General features: G+C 40.9%; 1 protein-coding gene across 4 annotated transcripts in view; it reads left to right on the plus strand.

The window, feature by feature from the left end:
- Positions 1-11,858, plus strand: part of HNRNPAB (heterogeneous nuclear ribonucleoprotein A/B) — a 30,655-nt gene extending 18,797 nt beyond the window's left edge. For 2 of the 4 annotated variants that reach the window (XM_074838242.1, XM_074838246.1), the window contains one exon: positions 11,408-11,858. The gene's annotated coding sequence lies outside the window, so the exon portion shown is untranslated. Of the gene's footprint in view, positions 1-7,009; positions 7,717-11,407 lie in introns of those variants that run through there. The other 2 variants (XM_074838240.1, XM_074838244.1) reach the window with 1 other exon arrangement.
- Positions 11,859-13,488: the final 1,630 nt, after the last annotated feature.

Consider the following 13,488-nt stretch of genomic DNA (forward strand, 5'->3'; position numbering starts at 1 on the left):
GGAGAACCGGCCCGGCCGGGGCATGTGGCAGAAGCTGAGCAAGGACAGAGGCACCGGCACAAGTGTCCGCGCCGGCAGAGCCCAGCCCTTGAGCTGAGCAGCTCCAGACCAGCTCAGGGCAAAGCTGGTGGCACAAGGGGTATTACAGTAACTCACCAGTGCGTGCCGCTCCTCCGGCGGCGGGGCTGGGCCGGGCTCTGCACCCCCGCGGTCCCGCACAGAGCACGGGTCGGGGGTCCTGCAAGGCTGCTGGCAGCTCCTAGGGACACTGCACCTCATGGGGTTCCACCGCGGGATCAGCATTACAGCTTTATCATAACGCTCCCTTACTTACATGTCAGGGAAGCTTCTTTCACCATGGAAAATAGTTTGAGGTGGTAGCCTAGGCATCACAACTGTAGTAATTGTTCAACACATACTTAACTACTTAAACAAAAGTAAAAACAAACCGTTTATATTGTTATACTCTTGTGTTTGGTCAGTGACAAATAGGTAGACCTGACTGAGTATTTAGGAGCCAATCCTAGAATAGGCAAGAGTTAGAATTAAAAGAGGAAATGTGCTCATCAGATTAGAATGGTCATTCCTCTGTTCCTGTTTGATTTGAATTACTTAAAGAAAAATAGGAAGATAAAGAACCAGAAAGGATGTTCTGGGATGGGTCCTCTGCCACAGCGGGTGTTGTATCCCATAACTGAGTTCATAAACTTACCAAGCTTCAGTCTAAAAGGTACCAGATTTTTTTTCCTTCCAGGTACATGTTCATTCTTTTGTTTTAAACCGACAACATCTGCTAAGACGACTAGAAAATGGAGCAGACTCTTCTAAAACTACACACTTGGCTACTAGATATAGGCACCAATAATAATCTGGAGTTGCAGTTCTTTGATAAACACAGGAGCAACTTAAATTTTGTGTAATATAGAGAACCCAAATTGCACTTAAAGTTAGATTGAATTAGGAAGTCAAACACAGTTGTTGCATAAAAGTCAGGTTTTAAGTAACAAAAGACAGTGGAGGAAAAGCTAATAATGGCTGTTAATCTTTATTTGAACTCTTGTCTGGTTAAGATACTTAGTAGCTATTTATAATAACAACCTGAACATTTACAATTTGGAAAGTTTATTCTTGGTTACAAATGCAGAGTTCATTATACATATTCACACAATTGTAAAAGCATTCTGTACAGAGAGACCATTTTTAAAAATCTAGCCTTTGCTTTTATTACAGAAAGCACAAGAAAGAATATTTTTGGAGGTCTCAAGCTAATGTACTGTCCATTACAGATTTAAACTAGAAATACATGATGCAGTACTAATTAATACCATTTTAACATGTTAAAACAATGGATAAGAAATACTGTTATTAATGCCTTCATTTTTAAAGTAGTTGTTCCCCAAAGAAATGAGTAAATAGAATACTTTTTATGGCACATACACATGATTAAGAATCACAAAGAGTTTGCAAAGTTACGTACATTTTCTGTATTTTTAATATCTCTATATATTTCTTTTTAAAGGTGATACATTTTACAGAGGTTTAGTCAGCTTTGTATAAAATACCATGTAAAATACATTCAAAACAAAACTAATTTTCACGAGGTGTCCAAACTGCACACACACGCAAATAGCCTTTTCTCCTCTGAACAGCCTTACCAGAGTGATGCAACAACTCACATAAATAAGGGACACTTGCATAACATGGTAGAGGATTAAGCCCTATCAGCATAATTTCAAAACAAATACGGACAGATTAAGCACACATTGCATGTATTTTTCTAAACTGTATACAAATAAGTGAGATTTTAATTTAGATTTTAAATCTAGCAGGTATAGTTTCTCAAATTATGTTGTTTCAGAAATGCTAGTGTACATGTCAGTTTTAAAATATTTCTATGTCCAAAGTAATTTAATACAACAGATGGTGGCTTTCAGTTTTGACTGGGGTATTTTCTGCTGAACATTCATCATACTGAATATTTTTGATTGTTTTTTAAGATACCAGAAAAAAGAACCCTAAACAGTAGCACAAAAGGTTGCTACTAATTGCCTATAAAACTACACTCCGTCCATGAAACTAACTGGCAAACACAACAGAACTCCAACTGTTATTCTAACTGATGGCAATTTTATTACCTCTTCTGCTTGATTTGGAAATTCAGTGGGTAATGTGGGTGCTTTTGTTTTGTAAAACCAGGTCCTAATTTTTTTATGTAATTGCAGAGGTGCGAGTTTGATATGCACCCACTTAATAACATCACGTAGAAGGCACTTTTCAAAGTTCAGCATACAATGCAGTGTTTAACAGCATATAAAAAAGCAGCAAGTGGTATTAGTGTTGTTTACAGATACTTGGGACATCTCCATTTTACATTTCTGTTCGTTAATATCTACATTATATAAGAAACCACACACAGACACACAAGTGAGCTGACTATTCCGTGAAACTGCACAGCTATGAGGCAACTTCTACCAGAATTTAGCGAGCAGAGATTGATTGTTGTCCTAAGACACAGGAAAACCACAAATGTTAATAATGTCTGTCTTATTCCACTCTGTTGTCAATAATGCCACTTCTTATGCTTTGAAAACTCATGTTTCCCAGCTTTCCTGTGGTTTTCCCCCAGGCTCTCTATAGTAGTATAGTGTCATACAATCTATTAAGTCCTTCTTCTATTCATTTCTAAGTGACAGGTTTTAGGCACGCACTTTAGCTGCAGATTGCACAATAGTTAGACATCCCTTCCATATGTACACAAGGATATAGAAAAGTTCACCTGGGGACACCAAAATACTAGAAGTAATTTTTGGCCTACAAATGTAAATGATAAGGAAAACAAAATTCAGGAAATGGATTTTTTTACTCACTAGTTCGCTGCAGTCTGCAATAGATTCCCCAGAGTGGAGCTGTGAAGTATTTCAAACTCTACTAATTACAGTCAGGTTCACTGCAGTGCCAGGAACACAGTGAAATGTGTCTCCAGTAAATAACAGTGAGACTGGACTAAGTAGAGTGACCAGATGTTTCCTCCCCCCCCCTTTAAAAATTTTTTAAATCACTATTGCAAAAGGATCCAAGAAATAGTTTTACATAATGCTGTCCTGTGAGGTTGCCAAGGTCAGTATATGCCACAATGATTGCTTTGGCCAGCTAAAGTGTCTTAGGCCTCTTGAAATCTATCTAAATAGTTCAACCTCTCACTTGAAAAATCTTCCTGGTTAAACAACTGGAAGGCTGGCTGTGCTACTAAGCACATCAGCAGATACTTAACAGGTAAAACTTAGGAGCTTCAAATGAAATAAAGCAGTACTGAGGTTTTACTCCACCCTTGGACACCTACTGAGGATGCTCCTAGCTATGCTAGTGCAAGTTAGAACCAAACTCACTGATCTGAATTCAGCCAGATACCCACAGTATCTGTCCAGAATAAGTGGTTTAGGGACATCTACATTTTTACATTTTTATCATTTGTTGTTTCTAATATTTTTGCATATCTTAAATATAAATCTGTTGTCTGTAAAGAAAATAATTCAAAGCTTCTGTGCTCTAAAATTTTAAAAAGGCAACTTGACAGGTAACCTACTACAGATAGATTTTATTTGTATAACGCTTTGTATTGTCCGGGCAACAATGGGACTAAAACCAAAAGAAGTGAGAATATGATGGCGTTTCCCAAGAAAAAAATACCAGATTTGGAAAAAAGATTAAAGTTTCTATCTGTGTGCTCCTGTTTTACAAATATCTATTCAAACCATATAGTTATGCAAAAGGTCTGCCCATCCCTATGTGTGCTGTCAATTAAGGGACAGTGTCACAGCATAAAACTCGTCCCAGCATAAAATTTGTTTCTCTCTATTGAAATCTCCTCTAGAGGGCAGCATTAAATCAGGATTTAATGAGCAGGAAACCTAAGCTCTAATACTCCTTTATAACACATACTAAATTTACAGGTTAATAAGGCACAGTTATATTGGCCAAGGATGGTTATTTACCATTTCAACAAAGCTGGAAATTTCTAGCATCTTAGTATTTTATTGCATTACACATGGGTGAGTTCTTTCATTCTGGCCCAAGTCCACTATATTTGGCTGATTGCAAAACCATGTGCCACGTATAAAAATTCACAGATTCATTCTGAGCTGTGGGCTGGTGAGATAGTAAACACTGCAGACTGAAATCTTTGCTGGTGTAATGTAGTTCAGCACTGTCACAGCCAACACAGTTGTCCTCAGTTACAGCAGCTGAAATGGGACACAGCTTGTATGTGGGGGGGGAGAGAAGAAAGCAGCCAAACTAGAACTCAGGCTTTCAGGCATGAAAGCCTTGGTCATCCCAAACGTGCTTCCTAGGTAGTGGGTTACTGTGACAATATTAAAACCACGGGTAATGACCTGTGTCATTCTCCATGGATTACTTTTCATCATTGCATAGAATGTCTTGAACTGCTGAAACCTCACATGCGTTTTGCTGGTTTGCTTAAGGATTTCAAATGCTGAATTTATGGAATTACAGAAGACAAAAAGCTCACCTAAATGTTTGATCTATTGGTTTCCTACAAAGAAAACACATCAGAAAAGTGTCTTATCATTAGAAGAAACATTCTTATTTTTAAATACACAGGAGAAAAATCCATACGGAAATAAATTCATCACCATTATATATACAGCAAGTGTGTTAGAAGCAGTGTATACAAGAAAGGCGACTCTCTCCCCCTCCCCATGAGAATAAAACAAAGCATGTGGCAATCTCTTGATTTTAAAAAAAAACCAAAACTAAAATCCCAGAGCATTAAGGCTTGGAAACAGTTTCAGTCTGGAGCCAGACTGGGTTTTCTCTGCCACCTGTTTCATAACCCAGAGGAATATTCCTTAACTCACTGGCCAAGCCACTGATTCAGCTGCAAAACTAATTAATCTCACCTGCATCCATCAGCATAGGCCAAATCATTGGGTCCACACTCTGACAAGGGGCCTCTCGAGCTGCCAGTGTGCTTTCAGCACTGGAGTTAGGTGTGGGGGTTAGTTGGCTATGTTCCCTTCACCCCAAAATCCTTCCCCCCCCAGAAGCTTAGGGAGTGCTCCCCACGCTTACAGGTGGGTGCAGCATCCTGGAGCATGAGGGGCCAGGACCAACACAACCACAGCGAGCAGCAGCTCCAGCGTGAGTCACGTAACACGTTTGCCATCTCTGGTGGGCAGGCAGGCCTGTGGCACAGCTCTGCGGCTGAAAAACTCTTCAGGGGTTTCAAGTGACTTCTTGTGCCCTTAGGACTCAGTTTGGGAACTTTGCTTCCAAAATTGGTTAGGCTACTGTATGTTGCAGAGAGGATGGTGGTAGTAACTGGAAAGATGGTCTTTAGCTACAATTTTAAATAGAACAAGCCTTAAAGACTGCTGCTTGTCCTCTGCTCCTGGGCAGCAGGCAGATATGGTTATCTTTAACAATGGAAATGCTTTCATGGTCAGTTAAGTTAGACTAAGAAATTTTGTTTTTTAAACTAGAAAACAAAACATAAATTTGGCTGGGCTTCAGCTTCCCCCAAGATCAGTAAATTAAGTGTGTTACCCAGAATGTCTACTGATGAATCCACGAGGCTAACACACTAAATATTTTAGTGGTCAAGATAAATCAATTGCTCAGTCTCAGGCTGACCTACATTTAATAAGCATTAGCAGGCTCCCTGTTAATCATCTTTATTGCTGCTGACATCTAGTGGTAACACTTAGCTGCATTTTTGAATTCCTGTAAAAAAACCTTACATTCTCTCAAACCAGAGGGAAAAAAAAAGAGAAAGGTTTCCTGGGGAAAAAATGCACTACGCTTTGTGAGAGGCTGAGATAATTACTGAGTTTAGAGTGAGGCTGCCAGTACTACCTTAAAGTAAAATTTATCTTCGTGAACTATTTGCAAACTCAAAAGTATTCAAAAAGACCCACATAAACATTTTCATATGGAAGGAGAAAATAATAAACTGATCTGGCATGAATTTGCTGAGCAAAGCACATCTTTTTTTAACTCTTCCCAATAAGATCATGACTGCTCTGAAACAATTTATCATTTAACAACCTAGTCTTCTAAATATGTGTATGTGTGGAAAGCACATGGCAGTCTAAACAGATTTCCTCTTAGACTCTCTGCAATTGATACAAAAATCAACAGGTCCTCTAATACAGTCTGTCGATCTGCATGTTACGATTGATAAGGAACACTGAGTTCAGAATATAAAGGCTAAATGCACCGATCTCAGCTGAGGACCAGGAAGGACGTCAAGTGCAGATCAGAACCGCAGTCCCTGCAGCAGCCTCACCCGGGGGTCTGTACCTCGCTCTGTTCCCGGGAGCTCTGCTTTCCACAGGTCTCGGCTGCTTTGGCCACAGAAGGGGTTGGTAGAGTAGACGTACCCCCGGCAGATCCTCGGAGATCTACTGGTTAGTTCCTCGTAGCTGAAGTGGCAGTAGGTGCTGTGTACAGCGGGATCCGACCCTGCCAGCGTTTCCAAGGGAAATGACAGCGGCAGAAATCCAGAGAAGCTCCCGCACGCAGGCTGCCGATCGTACCGAACAGACCAGCCTTGCTGCGGGTGCACAGATGGATCTCCTCTGTACATGCAGGACTCACGGTATTTGGGATGCAGAACAAACCAATCCAGAGAGAGCATTTGCCTGGGAATTTTCAAAGATGATCACTAAACGGTTTGGCAGCTGAGGTGGTAGCACTGATGGGCGTGGATACCAGCCGCAGTCCTGTGCTAGGAAGATGATTCTAGCCTTCCTCCTTGACTGGCATGGAAACGCCGTGAGTGGTCAGGCTGTGCCTCGGGGACGGGGAAGAACGACCCCGGTTAAGAGGTTTAGTTGATTCAAACTGAGCTCTCTTCTTCCGTTACAAACAAATGTCTTGGGTTCTGTGGCAGCAGAGGCTCTGTGTTGGGAGGGGGACGGCTGCCATGCAGAGCGATTAGAGCAATAGGTAAAGCACTATTCTGGTATTCTGTATCAATGTTTTGCAGGCCTGGCAGTGGTCACAGTTGATGCCTACAAGCACTGGATATTCCACAAGTTGAAGACGGAATACTGACTTGTTTACCTGAAGATAATAGGACTTCGGGGTATTTCCTCAGAGAAAATATAAATTTTAATATAATTTCATAAGCTTTGGAGGTTAGCTTGTCTTGTAGCTTCAGTGATATCAAACTTCTTCAAGTAGGAGCTAGATAGAAAGCTGTTTAGTTTTTGCCAGCGTATGTAAAACAAGACTTTTCTATCTGCATTGTAGATTGTTTGTGGACACTTCCAGATTCTTGTGCTTTCTGCAGTCATTCTGGGGACTGAACTCTCATTGATATCGATAAGAGGTTCCATGAACAGGACACGTGCAGGAATTTGAGTGTAGAAGCCCACAGCGTGGTTTGGAGTAGTGAATTGCTTTTAGTTTGGAGATGACTGGGGTAGATGGGAAGAGCAACTGTACATTAAGGGAACAATTACAGATTTTCTTCCCAGTGACATCAATGAGAGATTTGCCTTCAACCTTCCACAGAAGATTTTTAGCTTTAATTTGGGGCAGTAAAGGGGTTTTTCAAAAGCACTAAAAGCCAGTGGGAGCTTGTTCAACTGCTCCTTATGCCTTTAAAAACCCCTACACCAAAAGTGATAGCTAACAACGTGAAATGGAAGTAAATAAAATGCATTTTCATTGCTGTTTTGAGTTACATAATTCTTGTTTCTTGATTTGTTAGTTGATATGAATTTACATGGATTTAATCTGTATGGTGACCAAGAAAATGGTCAGTAACTGGTAAAGATGCAAAGTATAGCCACAAAGCAAGCAATGTGTAGGTGTAGACCCTAAGCAGCTAACAAAGACAGGTAACACAAGTTCACTGCCTACAGCCATAAGTCTTTTGTGTCCACATCTACCAAGCTAGATGGCCATTCCTGCATTTACCAGCAGATGACAGATGCTTTCAGCTGACTAAAAGGATAAGCTCAAGGACACCTAGGACCCTGTCACAGATAAGAACCCACAGACATCGTGGTTACACATCACCCTACCTGCGTGGAGCACAGAGCATGGTCCTACTGTTCTTCAGAATATCAGAGCAAGAACTACCTTAGCGCTAGGTCAGCTTGTGCAGGGCAGATTGCCCCTGGACAGTCGCATCCTTCTCTCAGGTCCCCTCTGGCAGTAGCTGCCGTAAGAGATGCAGTAGAACAAGGATCTAGCAGAGGGTTCAGACCGACTCAGTGCACCAAAAAAGACTCCCTTCTGTATTCTCTAAGACCAAGGCCACAAACAGCCTGATACCATCTGGTTTGATATTGTGGTCAGGTTCTTAATTTTACTTAAGACTCCTACACAGAGCCTAGCAACTTGTATTGGGCAAAAGTATTTCCTCCAGAAATGATCTGTTAAAACAAAAAGGCATTAAAATGATGTGGATTACATCACTGGTCTGGTTAGGATTAACCAGTCTCACCATTAAAAATCCATAGCTTGCTTTATTTGATTTTGTGTATCTTCAGCTTTTACCCATTGGATGGATATTTGTACATTTTCTCTGTTCAGTTTTAAGAACTTGTTAATATAAAGTATCTCCTCCCTGTAAAGGAATCTTTGCCTCTTGATCTTCATTGTAAGCTGAACAGACTCAGCTGTAAACCATTTTCTTCCTCCCTGAAATAATTTTTTATGGCTCTTTGTGGCACAATCACTATTTTTTTTTCAACATATTTAAAAATGTGAAAAGTTTGCAAATTTTTAATTGATCTCACTTAATGTCATATACAGATATCAAAATTGTAGTCCGTCTTTTATTCATTACCCTGCTCTGCATGGGATGTGCCTGAGATGAGGTAATTTAAAGAAAGAGACCAAAAAAGGGGAGAGAAAGAAGAGGACAAGAGGAGTGTGCAGAGTTACAGAGTTTACAATTAAAACCACGTAAACCAAGAAAAATCAAATGCAAGTGAACCCTACAAACCAAGACAATTAAATACTCCAAACTCCCAAGTTTTGGGAACCTTAACAGCAACATGATGTGCTCTGTTGTTTAAGAAAAGACTACAGCAGAGCCCTCCCTGTCCCACAACTCTCTACACTGAAAGTATTACTAGGTTTTTGTGTTTTGAAATTCTGCAGTGGAGGTTTCTGGGGGAATTTGGGTTCCACAGTAACAAAGCGCTTGCGTATCTTCAGCCACAGACCCCAGAACAGCACCCAGAGGTGCTTCCTCTTGAGAAAAAAAAAAACTTTTCTTGAGAGTAGTGGAAATAACCACAGGTAGTCAAGGTTGTTCTGTTTAGCCAAAGAACTGCTATTTCCATTGTATCAACAGCAGGTAGCAATGAATGGAGCTTGGCTTTTGTTTCCTCTGCAAGTTGCAAGTCCTTCTCTTGTTTGACCAACGGTAATACAGCAGCTTCTTTCAGTTCTAGGGCTGCATCCTTTTTTTCTTCTTTGTTTTCAGCCAGTTTTTTTCACCCTTTTAATGTGCATATGCAATGCAAATACAGAGTTGAGAGCTAAATTAGGGTAGGGATTTCTCCCTCCTTCATGCAATAAGGCACACTAGGCAACACGTTGTCTCAGTACTGTTAGTTCACGCAGCAACATTAGCAGTGAATACTGTTCATTCCCAGTTACTGTCATTGGTACCTTTATCAAATCCTGATGTTATCATGTGTATCTTACGGGTTTGGGTGCTTTACAGTATTTTCAAAGTCCATAAATGACAGAATCCAGTATAAAAAAAGGTCAATATATTACTGTTGAAAGTTTTTTTTTTTTCCTTTTTTTATACAAAACTTAAAAAGATCAAAATATATCACATTATTTACATACTGTGCTTCATGCTTAGAGATCACTGAAAAAGAACACACAGACAAACATTTCAATCAAAGAAGACGCTCCATTCATTACTCTTACTAATCTTATTGTTAATATTATAAGGATTGGCATTCAGATTTCTTTTAATATTAACAGTACATCAAAACAACTTACCACAGAATTAAAAACTTCTATATGCTAAGGGCATGCATGCTCACACTCTAACCGAGGGTTTGCAACCAGTTAGTAACATGCTTGCTATTAACTCGAACTGTGTCCACATACCACATGTTTGAAACTGGGTTAGTAATTGCACTCAGCTTCTCCGACAAGGGTATGACACTGAAAGAGGTTACAGCTTCCTCCTACAAGTCCGGATCAAATCCAGACTGGGGACACATTTCTCCTCATTCTCCTGAGCTGCCTTTAGCACTTACAACCCCTGGCTGTTGTGGGTGCGTGAGACAGTACAAATTACCTGGCTGGTTTGAGCACTGAAGCAGCGTAGTGGTTGTGCATTATAATTACAATGGCAGAGAAGTCTTTGGAAATAAATGTTTTGTAACTCTGTGACAAAGAGGTAACCGGCTGTAAAAGTCTCAGCTAGAGGGTATGGCTGAGTAAGTCACACGAGCACATTTTGCAGAGTGGTGCAGTCTTTGCGTGAGTGGTTCCTAAACTGCCTGGGCCATAATAAAAGCCTAGCCTGAGCAAGCCTGAAAAAAGGCTTTGCTACTGACAATATTAATGAGAATGATTTTTCATGCTTAGCCAGTTTTTGGAGCGGTGTTCCTAGTACCAGTCTACAACTGTGGGGAACAAGACATGAAGCTACATGGAACCTGCTCTCCCAAGGCATGACATTAGGTCTGCCAGGCATAACCTGTTGCTTAAAGGATGCGCAGCAGTGCAAACAATCACCATGCAGCAAACAAAATCACGACCTGCTCACGGATATACAATTATTACTGTACCTTATGCCAACATCCTGCTACTGGCAGTCCGTCTGGTCCCTGCAAAATTGAATTTACAGATTTAATTTCTGTTGGCGGTGACTTAAATGTCAGACCCAAAACCCCGACGCTCAGTCTTCGCAACCATGAAAGGTTTAGCAGCACCGTTAATTACCATGCAAACCCCATTTACTGTATATGCACAAAAATAAAGATGCAGGCAAAGTAATCCGTGTGTCACACACAACACAAAATGGAATACACGCCAGGGTAAAAAAAAAAAATCTATACTTTCTTTTTTCATTTAAACAAAAAAGAAAATGTGAACAAATATAAAAATTTGGAACCACGGTTAATTAACTTCATGATCTGCTTTATAAGGTAGAGTTTTTTGCAATCAGACATATATATGGAAAGCATGATGTGGAAATGTATTTTTTGTTAATATGCGCTTTTCAGTTTGGGGGCAGTGATGTAATTTTTTTTTCCTGGATGATATCCTAATTGTGTTAAATTCAATCCTGCAGTACTTAGTTTAAGAAATCTTGAGTTGCTGAACTGATTGAAATAGGATGAGTTGTGGACTATGCAAAGGGAGTGAAAATCTTTGTCTTTTTCTGATGGAGATACAAGAAACATACAGAAATCAGAAGAGCTTACTTACCAGGAGGAAAGCACTGAAAAGGAAGGAGCCCCTTAGAAGAGGAGTGGACTATGTATGACCAACTCTTTCAAGATACTTTAGAAGAAATAGCTGACTTCAGCTGCCTTTTCTGATGCTGGATTTTTTTAAGGCTCTTGGCTCTCTGATTCCATGAATTTCTGCATGTAGAGCTACAGAGAGCACACATGCACTGACCATTCCCTCAGAGCCACCTCCAAATTAACTAGGGGTGGGAAGCCACGAGGATGTGTACGCAGCGGAGATAACTGCTAGTGCAAATATAGGTCAAAATGCATTTTTACATTTTTTACTGTAAATGTCAGTCATCACATTTTTTGTATTCTGTATTGATTTTATATGTAAAATAGCCTATGCCCAATAAAACAGATGCAGTGAAGTAAGGTCACCAGGTACTCATAGTGTAACAGCTCAAGTTATTTTCACACGCTTTCCTATCTCTAACATTAGTTAGAAAACATACACATTTTTCTGCTGGTGCCAGTCAATACTTTGGTCCATAACTATTCATAAAAAAAAGTGCAACTTGTATGTTTGCCAGAGTTGTCTGGGGACGAAGGGTAAAGGGGACAAGGTGCAGAGCAGTAGTTTGACCTAGAAAGGTCCTGACCTGCTGTTAAAGCACATCCACAGTCACAGGGCTGATTTCTGCCCTGGGCTTTTTTGCCTTCCTGAGCACTCCAAATACTTATTTTGGCCATCATAAAACTCCCAGCCTTTCTACCATGTTTCACTAAAGTGATTCCAAAATGACTTGTCAACTTAAAAAGAGCTTTGCAACCTGCGAGTAAGGCTCATGCTCCTGGACTGAAAGTCATCGCTGAGAACCCAGCAAGCCTCCACCACACAGTGGGCTGGAGCACAAAGACAGCACTCCCAGCCAGCATGCAACTAACCCTCAGATACATAAGCGGGAAGATGTGCAAGTGCTTTACTAACTAGTCATGTAGTAGTGACATACTGGAGAAATCACCTACTGCAGTTTACAATGCCTTCGATACATACAGGTCTTGTGCTTTCTATACAGTTAAGATGGGAGATGCTTGGTAAATATAACAACTCTGAGGAGTAAACATGAAGAGTTGAAGCAGGCCTGCTGCTAGTAATTGGTTTCTTAGACACATATGAAAGTAATTTAACTTTCTGAAAGAAAGACAGCTTACTGCCCTTTTGTTTCTCTGAAGACAACTGCAAATCATCTAACATGCAGCATTTTCTATGGTTAAAAAAATGAAAATAAAACAATGATCTGTTTTAGCTAGTCGTGGAGAGCCCTTTTGGGGAGCAGAGCACAAACCTTCCTGCATAACCGCTGGACTTCAACCTGAGCTCCGTGGGGCAAAGCTACGTGCTGACACAGCAAATGTCCTTCTAACACCCAGAGTGCTGGTGACCCCTGCTCTGCAGAATTGGCCGATCATTTGGGTAAAGCTTTTCAAAACCCAGCTGGGAATTGGACTCACAGGGCTGCCGGGGCACAGGCATGAAGGGAACCAAACTGGGTGATAGGTGCTGAGAGAAACCAGAACTAATTTTTAGCATCTGTTGTTGTAAAGAAAGGGTCAGGCATCCCCTAACGTGATCTCCCGTTGCTTACACTCCTTATCTAGTCATTTTAGCTAGGAGGAAGAAGGCACAACACGTTGGCATCCTTCCCCGAATGCCAAAGTGAAACATCTTGTTCCAGCTCTGCTGCCTTGTGTCCTTCCTTTCCCTGGAGGGATTTGCTCCTCGGGACGGGGCGTGACCACAGCAGAAACACACACAAGCCATGCAAGAAAGAAAGAGAGCAGATACTGTACCAAAGGGCAGGGCACGCTCACCCCGTCCAGGCCTGGTAAACCTGGGTCCCTTTTGCTGCCTGCAATGCTACAATGTCCCTGTTTGAAAAAATAACTGCTTGTTGAGAATGATAAAGGACACGGGAGTTACTCGAACAGACACCCGTGTGTCACCGGAGGAGGAGGAGGACGGGTCCAGAACTTTACACCTCCATTTCTGATGACACAGCAAGTCAGCAAGAGT

The sequence above is a fragment of the Strix aluco genome, chromosome 13 (assembly GCF_031877795.1).
Source record: "Strix aluco isolate bStrAlu1 chromosome 13, bStrAlu1.hap1, whole genome shotgun sequence".
NCBI lineage: Eukaryota > Metazoa > Chordata > Aves > Strigiformes > Strigidae > Strix > Strix aluco.